The sequence below is a fragment of the Manduca sexta genome, chromosome 5, assembly GCF_014839805.1.
Source record: "Manduca sexta isolate Smith_Timp_Sample1 chromosome 5, JHU_Msex_v1.0, whole genome shotgun sequence".
NCBI lineage: Eukaryota > Metazoa > Arthropoda > Insecta > Lepidoptera > Sphingidae > Manduca > Manduca sexta.
This window is the reverse complement of record NC_051119.1, coordinates 1329530-1355139: the sequence shown is the minus strand read 5'-3', so window position 1 is coordinate 1355139 and position 25610 is coordinate 1329530. Positions and strand designations below refer to the sequence as shown.

General features: G+C 36.0%; 1 protein-coding gene across 1 annotated transcript in view; it reads right to left on the bottom strand.

Annotated features, from left to right (window-relative positions):
- The window catches only part of LOC119190941 (adhesive plaque matrix protein-like), a 61618-nt gene that overhangs the window by 16189 nt on the left and 19819 nt on the right, over positions 1 to 25610 (bottom strand). The gene's annotated exons all lie outside the window — the stretch shown is intronic.

The following is a 25610-nucleotide window of genomic DNA, read 5'->3' as shown; positions in this document are numbered from 1 at the left end:
AAATCTTTCCCTTCCATAGAGGAACGCAACCATCTGTTCCTCTACAGTGGCGTCTACCTTTACGCCGCTAAAAAGTCCTAGGGTAGCCAAAGCTGTTATCACTCGCCAGGTTTCATTGAATCCTATGTAATGGAGAGCGTATTTGTAATTACAGGACATAGTTCCAGACTTCGGGCTCCTTATTCTTTAGCATAGGACCTAATATGGTAGGCCACTCCTGATAAAGGAATGCATTGTACGCATGCATATTTATAACACATAATTTCATTGTAAGAGCACGATGTTTTATATCTTCTATATATATAAAAGTGATGTTAGTTACATGATTTATAACTCAAGAACGGATGAACCGATTTGGCTGAAAACCTTGTGGAGGAGGTAGCTTAGAACCAGGAGACGGACATAGGATATTTTTATCCCGTTCCCACGGGAACAGGACGTGACATAAGACGTGGTATAAAAAAGCAAAATTTGGTATAAGACCCTGGGAAGGTTATAGGCTACTATCCCGGGAAAATATATAGTGGGACTTTTATCCCGGAAAACTCTTTCATGCGGGTGAAGCCGCGAGCAAAAGCTACTTATAGATATTAATACAGTTTTCATCGATGTATTGCTAGAGGTCTAATTTAAAATATAGGTTGCATTGTATCCCGCTTTATATAGACATTTAAATTACTAGTGCCTAATGCTGGTGGTAAGATATATTTAACATCCACACGAATAGTGATCACCGTACACAAGGTTTTAAAACCCGCCATAGTGGCCCACGTAAGTGTGTCGCGTTCCGGGATCAGCCTGTGTATATCTAGTTCCAACAGGCATAATTGTGTCGACTGTCTAAGGGTAATCATCTCTCGTCATTCGACAATCCATTGGAGCCCACTACTAACAATGTCCAGGAAGGGTACTAGTACACGTATAAGAAATATTACCGGTAAGCGACTTCTTTTAATAAAACCAGTACAGACGCGTAACTTTACATTATCGACGAGCATACGTGTTTACGTAACGTTGCTTTTCGTTCATTATGTAAATCCTGCGGAATTCAAAGAGTTATTGTTATGCCGTGTGACATTACGTTTATGTAAATAAATGTTGAATTTGTTGTTTCAAGTGGCGTTTAACTTGATTGCGTACAAGGTTCCATAGTCACAGAAGGAATTTATAAACATAGCATCACGCTTTTTTCTTTAGGGGTAGGCGTTATAACACTCGATTCGTTAGATCCATATCCTACAAAAGAAAAACTGCCGCAAGCAACAGTATGAAGTCACTGTTGTGTTTCAGTTCGAAGGACATTGTAGACAGTGTAACAACTGGACATAATAAGACGTAATATCTCATGTCTCAGAATGGCGAGCGCAGTGGAATACCAAACAATACTTTGTAATTCAACGTGTTGGATGGTGTTTCTACTATTTATGTGCGGTCGTATCGCATACCATCAGGCAAACAGCAAGCTCGTCTTGTCATTCAAAGCAATAAAAAATATATCTATATCAACTGCAAAACTAATGGAATAGAACTCTTAAAAACTTTAATATCTCTTTTGCAATTGGTAAAGATGTGTCTCTCAGTGAGTGTAGTGACCAATGTTATTAACCATAAATAGCTTTCTTTGTGGTCTGGAGTGAAAACCAGCCACTTTCACTTGCGGATATCTACAGAACTGCTCATAAACATTTTTAATCAAACTAGTGGATATTTATTCGCTCGGATAGCGTCAGTATATATAATAACAATATTATCAGCCCTGTATATATACTTGCCCACTGCTGAGCACGGGCCTCCTCTACTACTGAGAGGGATTAGGCCTTAGTCCACCACGCTAGCCTAGTGCGGATTGGTAGACCTCACACGCCTTTGAAATTCCTAAAGAGAACTTCTCAGATGTGCAGGTTTCCTCACGATGTTTTCCTTCACCGTTAAAGCGAACGATAAATTCACAAAGAATACACACATTATTTTAGAAAAGTCGGACGTGTGTGCCCTTGGGATTTGAACCTGCGGACATTCGTCTTGGCAGTCCGTTCCACAGCCAACTAGGCTATGGCCGCTTAGCGTCAGTATACGAGATGTATAATCCTCCATAGTGGCCTACGTAATGTAGCGTTTCTCGGTTCAGCCAGTATATTTAGAAAAGGTAAATCAACTGTCGAAGGATAATAATTGCACATATAAATTGATATACTATCAGGAATCCACTCCACATAATTATTTACAGTGGACTTTGTCAAACAAGAAATAAATAAAGTGAGCTGTGAGAGTGTCTCACAGCAATATATATTATAGTTGCTAAGACACACTGTTTTTTGAAAGAAATTTGTAGTCAGTGTAAATACTGGGCATTTTTTTACGTGAACGGAAAGTGATCTCACTGCACCTGATGGCAAGAGTCCAGTAGAATATCGACTGACGAGATGATTACACCTTGGTAATCGACACAATTAAGCCGGCCTGTTGGAACCGGATTTACACAGGCTGATACGGGAACGCGACACTTATGTAGGACATTATGGCGGGTTTAACACCTTGTGTACGGTGGTCGCTATCAGATATAAAATATATCCTACCACCAGCAAAGTTGTGAGGTTTAATATCTCATGCTTTAGGATAAAAAAAATTAACACCGTCATGACATATTAAGCAGATATGGTAATAGTTTCGTCTCCTATCACATCATGGGATAGATAGACACTTCCTTTCAACATTTCTGTATGATTAAGGAAGCTATATTCTAATGTCTAGTTACAATCGCTGCGTCGTACAATCACTTCTATCACACTATCAACACTGAGATGATATAGGAAATCAAGTGAAACACAAATTGCTTTCCCGCCAATAAATAAATAACAAGCAGAGTAAGGCTTGTCACACACGTGCCAGTTCGACGTAGATACACAATATCCAGCTCACAAAATGACACTTTTGAGATAGTGAAGATTGGAGTTTAAATCGTATTTTTGCTCATTGATATTTCTATTTATATTTTGTTAATAAAAATTTCAAATTAACAAATTTTGACTAAGATGTTCTTACTAATGAAAAATATAGCCCTTATAGAACTAATTTGGCATACTCGGCTCATTTCGAAAATGTTCATACTGTGGGTTGGATCGTTTTTGCGTATCTACGTCCAGGTTGTCATTATAGAAGCCGGCTTTAGACAATTGAATAGAAATGGCCAAGTCGTTTTCTGATAAGTGTAGCAGCCATGGGCGTCGCCAACATCATTTGTGTAGTGCATCTCCTATCTAGACACTATTCTACATAATATTATCATAAAATTATTCTTTTATATTATGAAATTCAAATCGCGCGGTATTTAAATATGCTTTACCATAATAAAACCTCTATAGCCGATAGTGCCCATTGTGTCAGATTTATTGAATGACAATTTTTTTATGATTAATTTATTTCCTTCAAGTACATATACTCTAGCACCCCCTTCCCGGCGCCCAGTAAAGCATCTGTACGAACTTCTAGCTGTACATAGTTAGTACGCCGGTTAGCGGGCGGGAAATAAACCGCCAAATGTTTAAAAAGTAATATATGGGGCCCGTAATGGCATTTTATTACACATGCCAATAGCTCGGGTTTTGCTATTTGCAATGCCAGTGTTAGTTGTATATCACTAGCCTTAAAGTAGTGTAGAATGACATGCGCGGCTGAGTATCTCGGGCATTGCCTTGCGTTGCGTGGATCGGAACGTAATGCGCTCAGCCGGTACAAACACTACGTTTCGTTTTACGTAATTTTTTATATAAGATGCATTAATAAAATAGATAATTTCATTTATTTGTTTCGAGATTGTTATTTAATAAAGATAATTACTTTATAATAAAAATAATATATATTTATTTGCCAGCGTGAAAGTACTTTCCTGGAATATGAGTATCATTTTGAATTTTTCCTGGTTATAAAAAAGTCTAATATAAATCTAGGTCTGGTCTATCTTTGTACGTGTGTTCATCCGATATCCGTGGATCAATTTATGTGTTTTCTATGACAAAACATCAAGGATCTTACGTAGTACGCTACCACTAATTTAGTCACAAAAGCGGCCTAGAAGAGGCCTGAATTCCTGGTATGATAATATCATTCCTGTATCATATTATACTGTCCTGTTGGGAATGGGGCCCTCTACTACTCAGAGGTATTATTCCTCTATGCTGGGCTAGTGCGGAGGAGACTTCACATATGTTCGAAAATTCAGCATGGAGAATTCTTAGTCATTTTTTCACAATACACATGTAACGATTTTCTGAGCTTGGGCTTTGAACCTACGGATATCCGTCATGACAGGTCGGTCCGATAATAACTAGGCTATCGCTTCCTCCTGGTCACTAACAACTAGCAACTGCGACCAGCAATCAGCATACGCAATCACAATACTGTCGCAGTATTGCACTACTTCGGCTGTTTTAACAAATATGTAATTTTGTAAGTGTAGCGTGCTCGTGCGATTTGAATAATTGTTTTGTAATCTGTCCTCAAGAACTTGGCAATTGTAACGTTCTAGATTCGTTGATATTGTTTTTACAAAATTGTTATTGTTTTATTGAGTAAGATTTTGCAGACAAAATAAAGTTACAATTACAAAAATGGTAGTCAGGTTGTACGTTTGTTTTGTTCAGAGTAAGATTTCTGGACGTTCGAACACTTTCCTTCTATTTGGTAAGCCCCACTCCTTTCCCATTCCTTTTGTATTTGGTGGTTAGAACTCATGCTGCCTTTTGCGCTGAAGACGTTCTTTGGTATGCGACATAGTTCCATGAGTCCAGTTGACTATCACGTTTGCACATCTGCACTCTTGCGCCTGAAGCAATTCTTCTGCACTCGGTCTTCAACACCGAATACACGCCCATGCATGAGGGACATTTGTGCGCGGCCATGAGGCACACAGTTAAGTGTATACCTCACGGTTGCTAATACACATTAAGGCCTCCCTACTCCCCTTCTGCCATTCTAAGAGTTTTCCTTATCCTTTCCCTACACTTCCTTCCCAGCTATCCGCTCCCAACTTTCCTCCAGGGCCCACAGTAGCTAAACACGGGGGGTCTCCAGTACCTCATTCGCAGGTTTCCCCCGATATTGACTGCGGGGTCCAGTACCCAAAATAATCTGTACTCTGTACAATCGCAAGCCTGTTTCAGCCGATCACATGACTAGGTAAAAGGGATCGAGTTTAGGACGCCTTTCATTTGAAAGGCATCATCCTTGGTTTGATGGCTCCGGTGGCCCAGTTACAATAAATAATGACAATTTCGTGTATCAAACGTTAAGTGACATAAGTTTCGTTTTGTATGGTGGGAGGAAGCCCAAATAATCCCCCTTTTATAATGATTTCATATTTTAGACACTGAATTAAAACTGTTTATATTTTTATCGCGGATATTTATATTATTATTTTATCCTGGCGTTTGAAGACTTTGCAGCCTTCAAGGTTACAGGGCAGACTGAGGTGTTCGTCATCCGCTAGTTAAAGTTACAATATCTACCTACATTTTACGATTATATTTTTCTTATTGTTGACGGTCCGCGCTCACAATGTCTTGTCTCGTTTTTCTAAAACCTATTCCCTTCCTTCCTAATTGATTCTAATTCCGTATTTGATTTAGGAATTATTGATGTCGGCAGTAGAGATTACATCAGCTGACCATCTTGACGTCGCGAAACAAAATCTGTTCCATTCGTAAGTGATTGATAACTCAGATATTTCCTCAAAGAAAGTTCTGGAAGGTAAGACAGCCTGTTGTAACATGTATCGGCCGCGTCAAGTGTCGACACACGACGCTCGACTTCCTACAACACAATGGATCACATAAACACACTAATGATAACATTCTACGAACTATCGTTATACGATATTTGGATGTCCAAGGCAGGGTTTCACGAGCTCCGATGAAAACAAAGGAATATCGTTTGTGTTACATACAAGTTATTTTTTGTGTCGACTCTACTTAATAGTCGGTATAGCATTGGTTCGTGTTAATACATAAATACTTATCTATATACTACTAATATTAAATGCGAAAGTTTGTGAGGATGTATGTATCTTTGTTCCTCTTTCACGAAAAAACTACTGAACGGATTTGGATGAAACTTTACAGTAATATTGGTTATGCATCAGAAAAACATATAGGCTACAATTTATAATGATTTTGTGTAATTAGAGCATAATATAACGATATATATCAAGTAAGTCGGAACAAATTTTATCTCGGAAAACTTCTTCACGCGGGCGAAGCCGCGAGCTAAAATAGTCCTTCATAAAATCATGGACACAACACGTAGTAAGTAACAAATGCTATGTAGATCACACGTCAGATCGACGTTCATCAACGTTACAATAGAGTAATGGACGCCAGCAAAACCAGAACATCATAATAAATCAATATAACTTATAACCAAAAATATATTTTTTTCGGGATAATTTTAACATCGTATTTTGTTTTTTTTTTCATTATGTGTTCGGTAATGGCAGCACATAACGCTACTTTCTTTTTAGTAATTAAAAATTAGTGATGTAAAATAGTAATGAACTTTGTTTATAATCTAGAGGAAGCATGAAGATAGATGATATTTCTATATTTTGACATGTATAACCTAATCAACGCGTGAATAGAAAGCTAAGTGACCTTTCTCTCACGTTATTTTTTAGAATTTACATCATTATTTTATGGTTATTAGATATCGGATTTAATGGTGAACGGCAATTAGAGGTTATGAATTAATTACATTACCTAAGATGGAACGGAGAGCCGAACATATCTTATTGCACATAAAATTTAGATTACACTGCAGGTATGCCTGCCTCTGCTCGGTGGCGTAGTTTTACTGCATTCGGTAAGGCACGCTCTGAGGTTCTGGGTTCAAAACCCGGGTCGGGTAAAGTGATATTTGGGTATTTTCTGCTCAGTATCAGCGAGAGTCTGGAATTTGTGCCTGGTGATAGGCTCGCCTGCTATCATATCATGGGACGGAACACACTTGGCGAAAAGTGGGTGCTCAGGTTGCACCTGTTTGAGGATAAATACGTGATGTGTTTGTTTGGTTTGTTTTTAGTCTTTTACTAGGTATAGCTTTTTAATATCGGCAGCGCATATATTTTTAATTCAGTAGGAGTTTGTAGAATTTAGCACCTATGATTTTGCTGATCCTACATTTTTATTTCTTTTTTGGGGCTGTAAGAGCACTAACGCAAATACAATATCACTACATCACTGATGGGCTTCTTGACGCCCTCTCACAAAACACACATCACCTCTGTATCCCCACAAGGGTAAGCAGAATACTAACTTTTCGCCAACAGTAGGTCCAAAGTGTTAAAGCTATTGGTTAATCTGCAAGAGTTAGATGTTTCATAACCGAGTAGTTAAATTTAACAAATATTTTATGCAACAGTTATATTTATTTTAAACCGATTAACAATTATTACGAGTGGTGTAAGACGATTGTAAATTGTTACAACTTGTATACGAAATATTTCATGTGTTGCGTTTGTGTGTAAAATTGGTGTGTTGCGTACGTTTTTCCAAATAGGTTTGGGATCTATTTCAAAAGTTAATGCAGAGAAGATGGTATCTTTCTTAATGATTTTATATTTTTACGATTGTTAGACTTTGACCAATACCTCAGTCCCCATGACCATGAAGGCTGCAAAGTCTTCGAAACGTCGGGAGAAAACTACAATATTAAAAGCCGCGATAAAACTGTAAAATAAATTTATTTCAATCGTATCATTTTTGTTAAATTTTCTCGTTTATATTTTAAAAGGTAAAGGCAAAGGTTTTAGCCATGCAGCTTATGATGCGTAACTATTTTTCGGAGATGGCATATTAATTTTCTTTAAGGATGACTCTATAGAAGCAATGGTATCCTACTGAGTTCAGCCAAAAGTAATCTTTTAATATTATGATATATTGTCCTCTCCGCGTTTCGTCGGAACACGGGCGGACAAACATATGTTTTATGTACAACTTAACAAGTGAAAGTTGGATGCTCAAGCTGTTAACTTTAATGATATTGTTCCGTATCTTTACGCTGTTGGCTAAGAGGGTCGGTAGATATTTATAGAATTTTGTTAGATTTATTGACATGATGGGTTTACCAAATTAATTTTATTCAATAATGTTTTAAAGGAACACGCATCAATGATATTATTCAATAATATCATTGACGTATATTCTATAGCCACGAACGTCCATATAAACTATTTGTTCAAATTCTGGAGTTAGAAATGAAGTTCACTGCAGCGCTAAAACATCAATCGTTGTCTAACCAAACTTTAAACATGCAGTGCTAAAGCGCTTTAAATAGAGTATATGTAAAATGGCAACAAATACCGGATTGCAGTACACTTCAGTTGAACACAGTGAGTGTTCAGAACGCCAGATCGAGTAAATATGTGTCACAGTCAATATTGACAATCAATACTATAAACAAATCGATTACAGCTCGACACGCTTTTGCCTACCGCTAAAAAATTATGCATTGAGTTCAATTAGTAAAACCGGGCATCGAACATCGGACCGCATTCGTCGCGACCACTGAACCGTGCGCATTATGTATGCTCTGTAACAGGCCGACGACCCGACAAGTGCACACTATTTCGAAAACCAATTCGCACCGATTTGCATTTCCTTTCGCGATGCATTTAGAAATACGTGGACGTAAATATTGTTAGTTTATGGCTTAGTTTAAACCAATATGCAATGCTACTGACGGGTTTTCTTTTTTTTGAGAAAGCGGAAACCAATTCTGTACACAAAAATATCTACAGCTTGATTCTCTCTTATTTATGCCACCATATACAGACAAATAAGAACTGATTACTTTTATGTGGGCATACAATAGGGTACCGGACTCATTTTTGTACTTTACTATTATCAAATATTTACGTTATATAAATTATAAAACAGAAGGAATTATTAAAATCCGGTAAAAAATCAACGAGTCTTTGAATGTCGGTGGAAGGGGTAATTAACAAGAAACAGAAAAGTGACGAAATACCCACATTTGACGTCATCGGGAATTAGGACGCGTGCGAAAGAAAGAGATGAAGCGATATCCCCTCAACGCGCCCACTTCTGCACGTTACAATATTTGAAATATGAATTACTAGCCCATTTATAAACCAATTTTTATGCAGTTTTCGCAGGAGTGCTTCTTTTTCGTATTGTTAACCATTACATGTAGAATTATGAACAAAATCAAACATACGCCGGTTCCCTATTTTATTTGGTGCAGTGGGGTCATTGCTATGGATGTATAAAAAAACAAAGCCCCTGTAAGCGCGAGGCCCTGGACAGTTGCATGATATGCCTCCTTCTAAAACCGCTTCTGTTCTTGACACAATTACTTTGTTAAAAGGATATCTATGGCTGATCCTGGAATGCGACTCATGTGGCTTACTATAGGTGGGTGCTATCCGGGCGGATATAACCGTTATATACCGGAAGTCCCAAATCGAATCACATGAAGTATTGTAATGCTCTAGTAAGCCGAGTAACGTGGTACACGCTCCGCTACTCGTGGGGTGGGCAGGCGGCTTTCATCGCTATTACCAAAGTGGTAAGATGAGTTATTGCCTGTATTGGGAGAAGAGAGCGTTGCGTTGTGTTTTGTTTATTGGTGTAATGTAGTTTTGTATGTCTGAGACTAATATGATGTAGTGTGAATTTGTCAATTTGTTCTTTAAATTAAATTATTGTTTTGGTCGCGGCTGTGCCTGCGTAAATATCTTGCAATAAAATTCTCATATGAACTTTAGGTTTTTTACGATAAAATATAAATAGTCTATATCATGCTTAGACCAAAATGTATAAAAACAATTTATGGTTTTACTTCGTGATGTTATTATAGACAAAGAGATAGTACACATCTAGTTAGATCCATACATATAACCTAGTTAATTTTAAGCAATAATCACCTTTATCAAAAAAACAATAAAACCTACCGCACGACATAGCTTCTGGTACTATCAAAACACTCTACATTCCACAGGCCATAAAATATTACGTGAGAACATTACCCGCAATGTAATGGACGAAAAAATCTCCTACTAAACCAACTCAAACCGGTTTTGACCGCTCATAACCGGTCCGAACCGGACCGGACCACTCTTCCTGTCTTTTCACTTGTTTTTTTGTGAAACTAGACGAGTTTATGGTGTGTAAAACTTGAATCCAAGCGTGTCTTATGCCTTGGTGTTAAGGTTCAAATTACTCGTCAAGTTGTGATTTACGTCGGTGTTTTATGATTTCTTTCTCTACATCGGACTTTCGTTTTGAATTCTAGCCGTCTGATGTATTCAGAAATTATGTTTTATTTCATTATTAACAGTGAAAACGATAAATAAATATGTAGTGTTGTTGTATTATTAAAGCTTGTGTTATTACTAACTACTGATTTCAAGAAACGACCTCAATTAACTTCTGATCAATAAGAATCAACCCATCAAAATAAGTTATATCACACTTTATTCCAATAGGTCCATTTAGGCTAACTATTGGATTATTTACTGAAATCTTTAGTATGATATTTAACTAACATAGGCAGACGAATGATATACTTTATTTGCTTTTTACTTCTAAATTTTGGATGGTGTCGCTACTATTGGGCAGCCGTGATGTTTACCGTTAGGTGGTCATATTTTTATATGCATGAAATCAAGAAAATCTGCTGTTTATGTAAGAATGCAAGGAAACTTGTTGTCAAACTGTAGTGCATTGAAAATATTAATGGAACAATAACTATTCAAGGCTCTCCGAGAAACCGGCCTTGGGATTTCGTTTAATACATTTACTGTGCACAATTACTGGCGGGAATGTGATTTACGAATAATTCTAAAAATAACTTTTAGGTCTTTATGAATTTATACTACCAAAATGTTCCTTATTAAATTGTCTATGTAAGAATGTTGGTTGTAAATTAGTATGCTGTGTACTTTAGCAGATATATGGAATCAACAATTTTAGCGGCACTTTTGCTATGAAATTAATTAAACAATATCCATATAATAATAATCAAAAGGTTGGTGGAAAATTGATACGATGTGTACTTTAGGAGGAGATGGTTGGTATCAAAAGTTTTAGTGGCATTTTTGTTATGAAATTAATTGAACAATATGCATATAAAAAATCATTCAAAGAACCAAAGTAAAAACAAATGGAATTATAATGTTTTTTTTTAATCATAAATTTCGAATAGATAGCTTCTAAAAATATGGTTACAGCGCTGTTTTACGAGACCGCCTTAAACAGTTATAATAACGTATGTTGGTTAGGGGGTAAATAAAAGCCATGTGCGCGAGAACTTTCTGTCCACAAGATGGCGCCAGTGACTTTTACCGGAAACGAGAGTGGACGTCGAGCGTTTAGCTAAATACGTACTTAGGCTTAGACTGTATGCTAAGCCTATACCGGTCTGGACAGGGACGGATTTGAGAAATTATGGGACCCACGACCCCCGGATACATTTTTGTTGTAAAAATTTATAGAATTCAATGGGTAAATTAAAAAGACTAAAATTGTTTACAACAAATGTAAAACTTGGATTGTCAATCGTAATTTGGTTACAATTAAAACAAAAATACCATAATGGCTGGAATTGGAATTTAGCCCGATATTTAAATATGTCCACCTCCAATCATATCACCTATTTAGTCATGGGGCTGAAAAAGCTTAATACAGCACCGATATATTGTATAGTCACTTCCTAACTTTTCTAAGATAAAGAAATGTAATTATGTTCATCTTGCATAATTCTAACAACTCGGTTATTTAAATAATTAGCGCAACAGTTCGAGGCCGCAGTTATTGTACAAGTTCTTCAGTCCGTGAGGAATTTCGTGGGAACTCTATGAGCATTGCAACACATAAGGGCTACATTTGTAAAGCCTTTATATTGGTAAACGATTCCGCAATGCGTACCATTCATAAAATTTTAAGTGTTAAAATAAACATCACTCTATTTAACTTTGAGAAAAAATATAGTACACTGGCTTATGCCCGGCACCGACTGTTTGATAGTCTTTCCTTGGAAAAAGTATTACGGTTGAACCCCGTTATTTTTGGAGTATATTTTAGTCTACGTCACTCTATGACTTATAGTACGGACGTCTGGGGATATTAATTATATTTATCTGTTAACGCCAAAAAATGCTACATAAAACGACAAACAACGGTTTAATCTTAAGATTAACAAGCTGTAATAATATTTCTAATTGATATAACATTTTTAATAGTATTGAAGCATTCAAACATCACAGGGAAAATATTTGCTCTTTATCTTTGCACGGGGGTCTAACCCCCGGACGGTATTTTCTAATCCGTCCTCGCATGAGCGTCCATTGTCGGATGGATATCCGATGGGAAATGTTTCCCAACATCCTGTTTCGCTTTCTGTTTATAAGAAAATCTCTTCTTAGAATCTCATGTGATATATTATTATAAACTATGATGTTTACGGCCTTGATCATCTGATGGCAAATTCTATGTGAAACTGTTATTTCCAGATTCAATTTCCAGTCGAGTTCAATGTTATGACTCTAAAGATTCTGATAAAGCAAAGGTAAGCCTGCATATGCCAAACTAGGTTATACCTGTATCAGCACAGCACGATTCCCTGCTTTTACAGTAGCCTTATGAACTTAATAACTATTATAATCAAACTTAAAACATACTCCATGTAGAAGTTTAATTAATCTCTATCCCCCTTATTCATAGACGTTATTTATCTAAGGAGCATTGCTGTGATAACAAGTCTGTTTCTCAGTGCTGACGGCATGGCAGCCTTCGCAGTGCGTAGACATAGGGCCTTTGTGATTGGCTAATATTGAGATACAACAATACATAATTGTTATCACAGCTTTACTCCGTTCTTAGATAAAAAACGTCTATGAATAAGGGGGTTAGTGTTTAAGTGTGTGACGGCGATAGCCTAGTTGGGTGTGGAGCGGTCTGCCGACATGAATCTCTGCAGATTCAAAACCCAGGGCACAAATCTATGATTTTTCTTAAATCATGTGTGTATTCTTTATGAATTATCGCTGGCTTTAATGGTGAAGAAAAGCATCGTGAGGAAACCTGCATACCTGAGAAATTATTTATAGGAATTTTGAGGGTGTGTGAAGTTTACCAATCCGCACTACAGCGTGGTGGACTAAGGCCTAACCCTGTCAGTAGCAGAGGAGGCCCGTGCTCAGCAGTGGGCAAGTATATAATACAGGGCTGATATTATTATTACTAAAAATTTACGGTTTCCGCAATTTTTCCTTTATCCTATAAGAAGTTGCTTCATACCAAATTTCAAGATTCTGAGTTCAAGGGGAGTACCCTGTAGGTTTTGACTCCCTTGCGAGTTTCGAAAATTTGTTAAACGGCTGTATCTTTTGATTGCGTTGGCTTAGAAGTTTGATTTTTTCAACGCTCTAAAAGACAGTAGACCTGAGTATTTGATATAAATTTCAGCTTAATACCTCCAGCGTTCCTGAGAAAAAGGGTCTTGACCGACGGACGGACGGACAAGAAAGTGATCCTTTGGGTTCCGTTTTTTCTTTCGAGGCACAGAACCCTAAACACATTTTCACGTGGACGGAGCCGCGAGCAAGAACTAGTAATAAAACATGATTCAAGTCAATTGACATATAGCCGTCGACTCCGCTCCTTGATCGAGAACAAGTTTTGGGCGAAAGTGAAACGGATGGCGGGCGGCAGGTGTCAGTGACCTTCAAAAGTGAATTTGGTGGCTTCATTGGTATTTAGGAGAGAAGTTGTTAACTAGAGTATTCTAATATCTAAAGAATTTGTGGTTGTTGTTGCATAAATTCTTGTAAAATTTTAGGGGATTCCTAAATGCCAAAATCGTAGCGATGTCATTTTGGCTTAATTATTTTTTGTTGTACTTATGACTAAGAACCACCAAATGTCCAATAATTACTATAGGTCAGTTGCTTCAATTAAATTGATTAATTTAGCAATGAGCGGCATAATCAAAATATAGTTCACCTAAAAATAAAAAAAAACATCTTTCATATTCTGAGATCTTTCACTCACATATTAAATAACTAGCGGTTGCTCGCTGCTTCGCCCGCGTGAAGTAGTTTTCCGGGATAATTTGTTTTCCGACTAACTTGATATGTATCGTTATATTATGACCAAATTACACAAAATCATTATAAATTGTAACCTATGTGTTATTCTGATGTATAACCAATATGAGTGAAAAGTTCCAACCAAATCCGTTCAGTAGTTTCTTCGTGAAAGAGGAACAAAATCCATCCTCACAAACCTTTGGATTTATAATATTAGTCTGATACATACTTTCACACCTTTCATGTCCGTAGGGATAGGCAGAGGTGCAACTGGTGTCCCCACTTTGCTTGTGTATTCCGTCTCATGAAGTGATAGGATCTCCTTATCGAGCACAATTTCTAGACCCCAGGTTGATACTGAGTAAAAAGACACAATATCAATTTACCGACCCGGGATCGAACCCCAGACTTCAGCACTGCAGTCGTACCGTACAACTACGCCTCCGAGGCATTAAATAAAGGAAACATGTCCCTACACATTATAGTATTAACTCGCCACCAAAAGTCCGATGTTGATCACAAAAACAGAATAACTTAAAAGAGAAACTTGACTTGTTTCAAAAATGTCGTCCATATACAGCATCTCATTAATCAAGTTGTGAAAGCATCGCGAAAATCAATCACAATTATGGATTTATAATTCCGAGAATCCTTGGAGAAAGCGGGAAAGCGTATTTCAAACAGGCCGGCATAATTCTGTTGACTGGCGAGGGATACACATTTTTCATAACACTACCTAGACGCCACTCTTGCTATCAGGTCACCTCTAACATGCGGTCGAAGCCACGAAAAAAATGTAGTGTAATAATTTATTGAACATTATATAACAGTTAAAATCGATCTAATTATAAATGAAGTTTTAACTTTCTCTTGCCGTTTTCATGGTTAACTTTCATGGGAAAATATTTGTGTTATCGATTTCTACGTCAGTTCATTAGATATGATATTTGATTTTAATAATTTATTTGACGGCTTTCGACGTTGGCGGAGACCAACAAGCCGTGATCTCCCCGGTTAGATTCTGTCACTGAGAAATTCATTGCTTTTAACCGATTTCAAAAAAGGAAGGTTATCGATTAGATGGTTTTTTTTATGTTTGTTACCTTTGAACTCGCTCATTTATGAACCGATTTGCAAAAATATTTTTTTTATAATTACTTCAAAGATTACATAAGTATGATTTTGAAAATATAATTTAGATTGTTTAGTTTGAAAAAATACCATATTTTTTAAATCTCGATAGTTCGGCATACTTGAGGCGGAAACTGCAAGGTTCTGGGTTTGATGTCCAGGTAGAACACCAAAAACCCCTAACCATGAGAGTGAAGGAACGGAGAGTACCTCTGTGTATTGCGCAATTCTTGCACTATAATATCTAGTGTGTACCTTGAAAGCCGAAAGCTGCAGTCTTTGACACGTCGCGTCGGGAGAAAAATAAAATATAAAAAACCGTTATAAAATCTGAAAAATAGTTTTATTTATTAAAATGGCACATTAATTCTCATTTCTCTAGAATGTTTTTTTATTTGGAAGGGTATGATAATGATGCTAAGATATTTTAACCCTTAAGGTGGTCTAGCGCAAACTTTGCTCATTTGTACGTTAATAATATCTGCTCTGTATTATATACTTGCCCACTGCTGAGCACGGGCCTCCTCTACTACTCAGAGGGATTAGGCCTTAGTCCACCACGCTGGCCTAGTGCGGATTGGTAGACTTCACACACCTTCGAAATTCCTATAGAGAACTTCTCAGATGTACAGGTTTCCTCACGATGTTTTCCTTCACCGTTCAAGCGAATGATAAATTCACAAAGAATACATACATGATTTTAGAAAAGTCAGAGGTGTGTGCCCTTGGGATTTGAACCTGCGGACATTCGTCTTGGCAGTCCGTTCCACACCCAACTAGGCTATCGCCGCTTTTCATTGTACGTTATTCCTGGCTAATTTTATTCGGACATTCGATCAAAGCTACATCCTGTTGTGCAACATACATTATGAGTGACTCGCGTAAACTAGTTGTCATGCATCACGCTTGTGACAGTCGGAACAAGCCGACTTGCGACGAATACGGATTTGTGTAACACAACTCGATGCTTCCGAATCACTAGCATTCATATGCAATAAGAGTTTTTAAAGCAAATCGTTTATTTTTATCGGGTATACAGAATATTATTGGATGACGTACGTCGAAACTTGCTTTGGAGCATATAATTATTGACATTAAATGCTGACATTTAGCTTATAATCAACAAATTAACTAATAATGAAATGCTTGGTGCCGCTAAGATGATAAATTGTCAATATTTTGTCAGCTACAACAGTTTTTAACTGATTTCCTAAAAGGAATACGGTCTAAATATGTGTTTCTATGTTTTTTTATACCAGCAACTCTTTTTTTATAATGGTAACACTGGATATAATCACAGATAATACGAAGCGAATCTGAACTACGCTCCTCATCTTGAGACAGATATTAAGGTTGATAACACACCCTCATTTGTCCGGAAGGGTTAGGTAGAGCGGCAACACATGCATCTATTTTGCACCTAGTGTGTTCTATCCTACGATGAGATAGGAAGCCTAACACCAGTCTATTATATTTAGAACATACTGCACTTATGGTGCAGCCAATTGTTTATTGTTATGTAATAATATGTTCATGCTGTAAGTAAAACAGCACTGCAGCAATTACTTACTGAATTGTTAAAAAAAAAGAAACTATTTAAGTTGCATGTTTTGTTGGCTGTTCAAATAAATATCGGGTACAAATCTCACACTAACTCATTTTGCCCGACCCGGCTTCGAACCCGAGATCTGGAAGCAGTCTTATTCTCCACAGGAATGAAGCAACGCCTCTGAGGCAATTTTAGTAGTTACATTAGACATATCCTTTTGAATCAACATAACAGTTTTTCCACATTGCTCAACTGCTAAACAATGGCTGCCTAGATGAATACTCTAGGGGACGTCATTCTAAGGCCATAAAATTCTAATTTTGAGGTCTTTCTGCCGTATTTACCTCACGCACGCTGACATAACACCATTACAAAACATGGCGTTTACTTGCGCAGGAGTTTATATCAAGGTTATGTTTTCGGTCATGTAATGAAGTTCTAGATACGGAAGTAGGCGCAATCGTTTGAACCGAATTTGAAGTAGGTGGTACTCAATTAGGTTGGTTTTTTTCGTACGAAGTAACGCATTTTTTTTATACACTGCAAAATGACTACTATACTTAATGGTAGAGAGTGGGTGTAAATAGAGTTTTGACTGATGAGTGGTGTTTGTTAGTTAGTCGACAAAATTATGCCGGCCTGTTTGAAATCCGATATACAGATTGATCCTCATTGTGCATTTGAAGACAGTTTTTGCTTAGTTTTGACGAATCGTTGCTTGACTGACGTTAACCATCGTTGGAGGGTCCAGTCGTGGTCGAACCCTAAGTATCTGAGTATTGGATTTGAATCCAGGACCTTTCGGTGTTCAAATTACACCTTATACTTAAGTTTTATTAGCAGCCTCGTCAAAGTGGATGTCGGATTGTTAATAAAAGAGCAGACACACTTTCTTGGATTTCAGGCTTACTTTGTACCAAATTTCATCGAAATAAATGAAGTAGATAAACTATGACATCGTAAGACGAAGTTACTTTGTCATTTATAACATGTATTAGCTGACCCGACAGACGTTGTCCCGTCTTAACTATGAATTTGCAGCGCGCATTCTGTCAATCGCTGATATTTTTTCAAACAATTGACAGTTATATAAAATTAATATTTTCGTTAAGTTTTCTTAAATTTTCTAATTCTCCGCGCAATATTTTGATTTTTTTTATTTCATAAGAACCTTCTCCTGACAATAACACAACAAAAAAAAAATAGTGAAATCGGTCCAGCCGTTCACGCGTGATGGCGTGACCAAGGGAAATAGGGATTCATTTATATATATATATATATATATATATATATATATATATATATATATATATATATATATATATATATATAGATTAATATAGATATTTCGATCAATAGAATTTTGTTGCAATTTTAACAACAAACATTCTAGCCGTTTAGTTTGATTTATGATCCAATTATTAAAAGTGCTCGAACTAGTATTATAATAAAGGGCGCTGTTATCTCGCACTGGTTTGCCTTTCAAACTGCGACTGCAAGGTCTCTGATAACTTATGACCATTACAAAAGGTTTTTGTTTATTATATAACCGAATTACTGATTTACAGTGAAGTTTTGTTTGAACAAGGAACATTTTTGAACTACCTATTTCATATTTCTTTCTCTAATGTGTGATATTTTATGTCGAGTATGCTAAAATTAAGCTGTATTATTCCTAAGTATTATTGGTTATTATTTAGCCTCAGGAGTACATGTTACGCGAGCAAAGTTGAGGAACGTAGTTAGGATAATTAAATATATATAAATAACATTGTTAATCGACAAACGGACTGAGCAGTAGTAAAGACTTTTTTTTATTGCTTTGAATGACGAGACGAGCTTGCCGTTCGCCTGATGGTAAGCGATACGACCGCCCATAAACAGTAGAAACACCAACACCTTGAATTACAAAATATTGTTTGGTATTCCACTGCGCTCGCCATCCTGAGACATGAGACGTAAAGTCATATGTCCAGTAGTTACACTGGCTGCAATGTCCTTCAAATCGGAACACAACAGTAACTACACACTGTTCTTGGCGGCAGAAATATACATTCCGGTGGTACCTACCCAGGCGGAGTCTAACATACGAGAGACCTACCACCAGTAATCCAAACCAAACACCTACAACCCACCTTTTTGCGCAATCTTTCAGATATTGTTTTAACATATTAGCTTAAGCTTTCTCCATAAGTGATGTTAAATAACTCTCCCTGGTGGTGTGAACGCACTTTGGCACGTGACGAAATCTCAAGGTGAAAGTACGAACTTGACCGGCAGATATTTTAGATTATAGATATTTAATAAGCGGTCGGGCGAGAGGAATCTATTGGTATTCGAAAATTCGTAATATGATAATTTTACAATTAAATAATAACACATCGTTTCTAATAATCATCATTTGGACACAAATTTTGGAGTGCATTCTAGATTAAGTACTAAACCTAATCATCATTATTATATGTTTTGATTAAATTCCATGAGTCTTAAAAAAAAATTGCCGTTAAAATAAAAATAAATTACCACAGATATAATAGAGAATTTATTTAGAATAATAAAAACCATTCAATCATTCCCATTTATTTATTTATACCATTTAAATTTATTCGTAAAAAAATTCGCCATTTTTACCCCTATAATGTAAAAACTAACTCGTTTGAACAAGTTATCTTCTCTCAATGCACTAAGTCACGCCCTAATGACCTAACACTGAACCTAAGTTAATTTATCAACAAGTTAATGTTAAAGTCGCTTGCATTAGGTCAAGTATATTAGATTCAGTTTGTTACGTAAAACCTTCGTTGATTGAATGCGAAATGAAACTCCTGTTTAGGAAATGTGAGGAAGACAAAAATGTTTTGCAAAAATATCTAATTTTGCTGTAGTCTGAAGTTGTTATCACTAATATTATAGACAAGGACCGCAGAATTTAACTGGAGTAAAATCTGCCAGATTATTTTACTTATTCAGTAATATAGTCCGAGATGGTTTTCAAGACGTATACAAAACACATATCATGCCTTTTTCTCCAAAGGGGCAAGCAGAGGTAGAACCAAGGTATCTACTTTTTACTATGTGTGCCACACCATGATGATGCAGTGATCTACTTTTTACTATGTGTGCCACACCATGATGATATAGTGGGCGACCCTAGCGCCATATCATATAAGACACGACTTCCAGACCTTGGGTTATCACTAAGCATTAAAGCCAATATCACTTTACCGAACTCGAGATCTCAGAGCGGTGCCATACCTAATACAACTATGTCAGTCATCCAAGTCGCTTGGTTGTCATTATATTTAGAGACTTTCCCGTCCTCACACCCAACACTACAACTCCTGTAAGCCAGGATCAGCAGTGGCACACATTCTATGACGAGTTGTGAAGTTCACCGACTCAGGGAACACTAATTTTTCATTATCCCGCAACGAAATTAAAATAGAAAGATAGGGAGTTAGAAATATATTTGTGTTAAACTGTTCTTAAAAATTATCTTATTTTTCGGCTTATATTAGGACGAACACACCTTGGAACAGTGCGGATATACACCTGCCTATCATCCGAAGAGACAGGCGTGGTCCTACAGAAATAAAGAAAAGGTCTCAGTGAAAGTTTCCAATTTGAAACTTGGCAAATATTATGAATTCATTAGCTGTGTCGCTTGATGACAGAGAAAGTTAGCCGATATTGTATAATGAGGTGTTAGGAGATTATTTTTTGCCTACCGACAGTAAAATATGTGATTTTTCATAGTGAATTCTTTCTGTGGTTTATTTCAATCAGTAGAGAAGAGGTCATCCAAGACGAAGGGTTTTAAATTTTATTAGGAACATTTAATTACCATAAATATAAATAAAAACTTATCCGTTATTTTTTTTAATCTTTCTTGGAACCATCTGCTTTCCTAAAAGCACCATAATAATATATGGTACTGCAGTAATTATTCGTTTTCTTTAATTTTTATTTCTCCCTAACTGCCAGCCCGAGCTATCTACTTTGATTTACTTTATGTGTATGCGTTATGGTTTCTTACTAAATTAATTCCCAATTAAAAAAATTCCATATTTTATAAGTTATTGAGTGTTATTCAGAAATAATAATTATTATTTTTATACATTGTTTTGACGTATCAGTGCAACTTTGTTCACCTACGTGATAAATAAAGTATTATGTTTTAAATAAATATACACGATATAAATACAATCATTAGATATTATAACACGAAGCTATATATATATACCACAACGTATGCTAAGTTTGTAAAACTAGAGGCGCGCAGTTTCCACTGCACTTGGCCATTTATCTAAATATAATAGTTAAGTTTTCACCTGCTTAGAAATCTGGGTGCCGGCGGACCCGCGCGGTAATTTCACTACACTTACTTTACGCTTGTTGTAATATGTATTTATGCTGAAAATGTTTAAAGCACAGATATGGCGATAGCCTAGTTGCCAGTGGAACGGACTGCGACGAATGTCCGCAGGTTCAAAATCCAAGGACACATCTCTGACTTTTTTAGTTTGTATATTGTATTCTTTCATTATCGCTTGGTTTAACGGGGATCGAAACATCGCGAGGAAACCTGCATACCTGAGAAGTTTTCTATAATAGTTTTAAGGGTATGTGAAGTCTACCAATCCGCACTAGGCCAGCGTGGTGGACTAAGGCCTAATCCCAGTAGTAGAGGAGGTTCGTGCCCAGCAGTGGGACAGTATATAATACAGGGCTGGTATTATAGATTTGGGTAAGATGATAACGCGATAGACAATCTGTATCATTAGAATTTTAAAATTCGAGAGTCTATGTTGTATAAAGAGTAAACTATGTAACTATGCACATTAATTTTAAAAATCTTAGGAAGGTACATCATTCCTAACTGCTAGATTTATTTTTTACTACGGATTTGTACTTTTATCCCCAGAAGGATGAATACGCATAAAGCCGCGGGCTAAAGCTAGTAAAACATAGATCACTATACTCTGCAGTATTATACTACAATAGAGAAATGTTTCCATTATGGCGTATTATCTAGCAGATAAATCTCAGTACGTAGGCGCCCCGAACCGGATCCGCGCATAAGTTACTAACCCCAATCATTCGAGCTTAGTGTTGACAATAACCTTGTGCCAAAAAGGTATTTCTATACAAACACAACTGACTTTTGGTTGAATGCTTTAATCGCTCGCAACCCTTGAAAATTACGCGACCTGAGCAGTCCCGGATTTGTAAATAGGTCGTTTAGGCCGCGGCCTATGGGCGACAGTCTCTTAGGGGCGGCAGATTTCAGAAAGCGCTCAATAGATTTAATTAATCATTCGTTTATTTAACTTTAGTGTCTTCCATAATACAAACAAATGGAAAATTATTGAGTATTTTACAAACCTACATACGTACAGACATAAACCTCCATAGGGCAGCGGAAATATAGTAGCCTACACTCATAAAAAATATAAATCCGGCACTGGATCTGTGGGGAACCCACTAACGGGTTACGAACCTCGGCTCAGGTCACAGGGAGAGGATGAAACATCAACGATTAGGGATGAGCATACTAGACAATACACCCGTTACCGTATGCCAAAATGTAAACAAATATATACTAAGTAGTTAATTTTGAGGAGCTGTTTTGTCTTCGGAAGGCAACGGCAATTATTTATAGTGTAAATAATTTATAATTACAGAATGGAATTAAACAACCCAGATATTATTGATAAGTGGGTATTTAGTTATGGTTTTGGAATAATGTTTGTGAATTATACCTGGACGATTTAGAATACTTTTATCTATATGTTGTTTGACTTTTAAAAAATTTAATTAAAATTATAAACAAACCCTGACACAATAAACCTCTAAAAAGTAGAAAAATGAAATATGATTGTTGGCCTCTTAACTTGAGTTATATTATTATTAGGGACTTAAGTATTATAAAGTTAAAAAACAAACATATTTTATTTTTTTATTTTTAAATGGCTTCGTACGGGATTTGTTTAAATTATTCTTGGTATTAAATAACAGGTCATATAATTCAAAAAAAAATAAATAAAATATGACTACATATATTGTAATTTGTTTTTATAAATAGGAGGGAAATAAATCAAATATTTTTTGAGTTCAAACCGGTTACTGTACTAGTTGAATTCTTTATTTAGAGTAATGAGACAAGGACAACCAGTAGATTTAACTGCAGTCGGAAATCTTTAGTGTTTCCTTTTATGTCCTAAATCTAGTTTTAATGTGTGAGTCAATTTGATCATTCCTGTTGCTCCCAAAACAGCTGAACAAAACCTTAGTTCGAAACGGTCCTACACATTACCTTTAAACGAAATATTTTTTTTTTTTATATAAAAAAAAATACACGACGTTTTAATAATCTCCCCCTTTCTTTGAAGTCGGTTAAAAATAAATAAAACTCTAAAGTATATTAAAGTGAAGATAATAAGTTAGTTGATAGAACAAAAGTTTAAAGTCGATTTAAAATTTGATTTTTTTCAACTACTTTACGGCTGACTGTTGGTACATACGTATGGATAATAGTATTTAATAACAGCTTGGTACTTGTTAGTTTCAGTCACTTATTTTTCGATGAATATTAGGTTATCTATAATTGGATGGCTCCTGAGTAAACTATCGTATCTGGACAAATTGCGATTTACACTTTTATAGCGTTGCGTTATCTATGGACTGTAATATGCACCTTCCAGCTTTCTCTATTTACTAACTCAGTTTCAAACCTACTAAAAAAAGTTAATAAATGAAGATTTTGATTTTTGAGATTTTGGGTTTGGTAATAAACAGTACATACATATGGAAACGTTGAAAAGTGAAAATCCCTATCTTCTAGATACAATAGTTTACTTAGGAGCCATCGATTATTATGATAATACCAGAAGAAATAGCTTGGTAATACTTTACGTGATTTATTTTCGGCAATGATGACTTAAACTCGAATTACCTGTGAAAAGAAATAAAATTCATTACTGAGTTGGTCAACTTCAATTAAATTTAATTAGCATTGCACATGTTAAATAGTATCTTAATTAGCACATAAGAATTTTAAATATAAGAAAAATAATATTTGGAAGTTATGGCATGTTTTCTAAGAACGTCACTATATAGTTACCTTTCATAAATATTTAGGCTATAGAAGATAGATTTTATCTGGGATGTTGGCTTAGTAGTAAATTTATTTACAATGCTGGAAAAAGTTGTTCCAAGATAAATGTCCTGTATTATATTTTTCTGGAATAAAGTGTTGCCAATATTTTAAGTTAAGATATCTAGTAATATATCGGTGAAAACTGCATTCAATTTCATGCAGTAGTTTTTGTGCGATGCGAGTCCAAACATGACAGACAAAAATCTAAACACTGTTGTTTTGGCTCCTGTTGCTTTAATAAAGACCCCCCAATAGATTTCTTCAATATCTATATCAGATATCGGTCTGATATATTTTTTTTAAGTAAAAATATGGATTGTGTATTCAGTTATATTTTATTGAACTCATTTTTTTTCTACTTTAAACATTCCGTAATGGGTAATATTGTTTATTATTTGTTCAATATTAATATGACATATGCAATGTTCTAACTTTATCTTTTACAATTGACAAAGAAGCGTCAGTCAACCGCAAGGCTGTTTCGAAATAAGCCCACCAGATTAGTTCCAAACATCCCGCCTCCTATTATGGACACTCGCGTTCAAGCGTGGTGTTATGCTAATGTTGGTATTATGAAGGACGCGTACTTTCAAATCCTATGGAATCTGGCTATTTTAACTGTAGATGACGAATGTACCACAAATATCAATGTTTACTTATCATGTAGTTTATTTAATGTATTTTTTTATATGAGCAATGTAATGCTCATATAAAAAATTGATTTGATAGTTTTTAGTACTTTATAATTTTCTTTTCTACTTCCTATTATTATGTTTTGCTGTGTTCACCTATTAGTAGCACACATATCAGATGCTGTACCTTATTGTTTTTATATTGATTGATGTATATTAATATGTAGTGCTGTTGGTGTACCTTATTACAAATAAATAAATAATGCGACTCCACTGTATTAAATAGTAAGTAAGGTAGCTTCCAGCTAGATCATGAATTCACGAGTTATGATTTTCTCACCAATGGACTTATATCAGTCTGTGTAATACAAGATATACACAGTCTGCTCCTGGAACGCGACATACGTGGGCCACTATGGCGGTTTTAATACCTTGTGTAAAGTGGCCGCTATCTTCTTTGTATCGATTTCTATTTACCTAAGACAGACCAGAAACCCCACATTAAATGCTTCCTAGACGACACTTTTAAAAAATCCCATAGAATCTAAAATACATTACGTAATAGACTAAATGAACGTGTGAATTTCGTTCGCGATCACGACGCCTTATTTTCAATGTCATTGGTAACATTGTGTAATTGTTCCCAGGCTTGTGGGTGTAGTGAAGTGTGTCAGTGGGCTAGTAACTCGCATTTGTGTTCATCTCTCTTTGAAAGGTGTGGAGAATTGTAGTAAGATCGAAGAGCACAGATATTAAGAGCGTTTACGTGCCGCGCGTGAAGTCAACTATAGGTAATTCTTCGCAAAATTCACTCACACAGAGCCGTTGCGTAGCTGTGTGCGTAGAGTTAGCGCGTCGGCTATCTTTATAGTCAGACCAACCAATTTTGATTTTTCGCTTTAATTATCTAATTGGAATGTAACTTATGATTTATGAATTTATGATAAATGAAGAATTCTATTATTAAATATATAAGAATTCATCATGAAATAGTTTATATGTATCATTTTGTAATTATAAAAGAAAATAAACATTTTT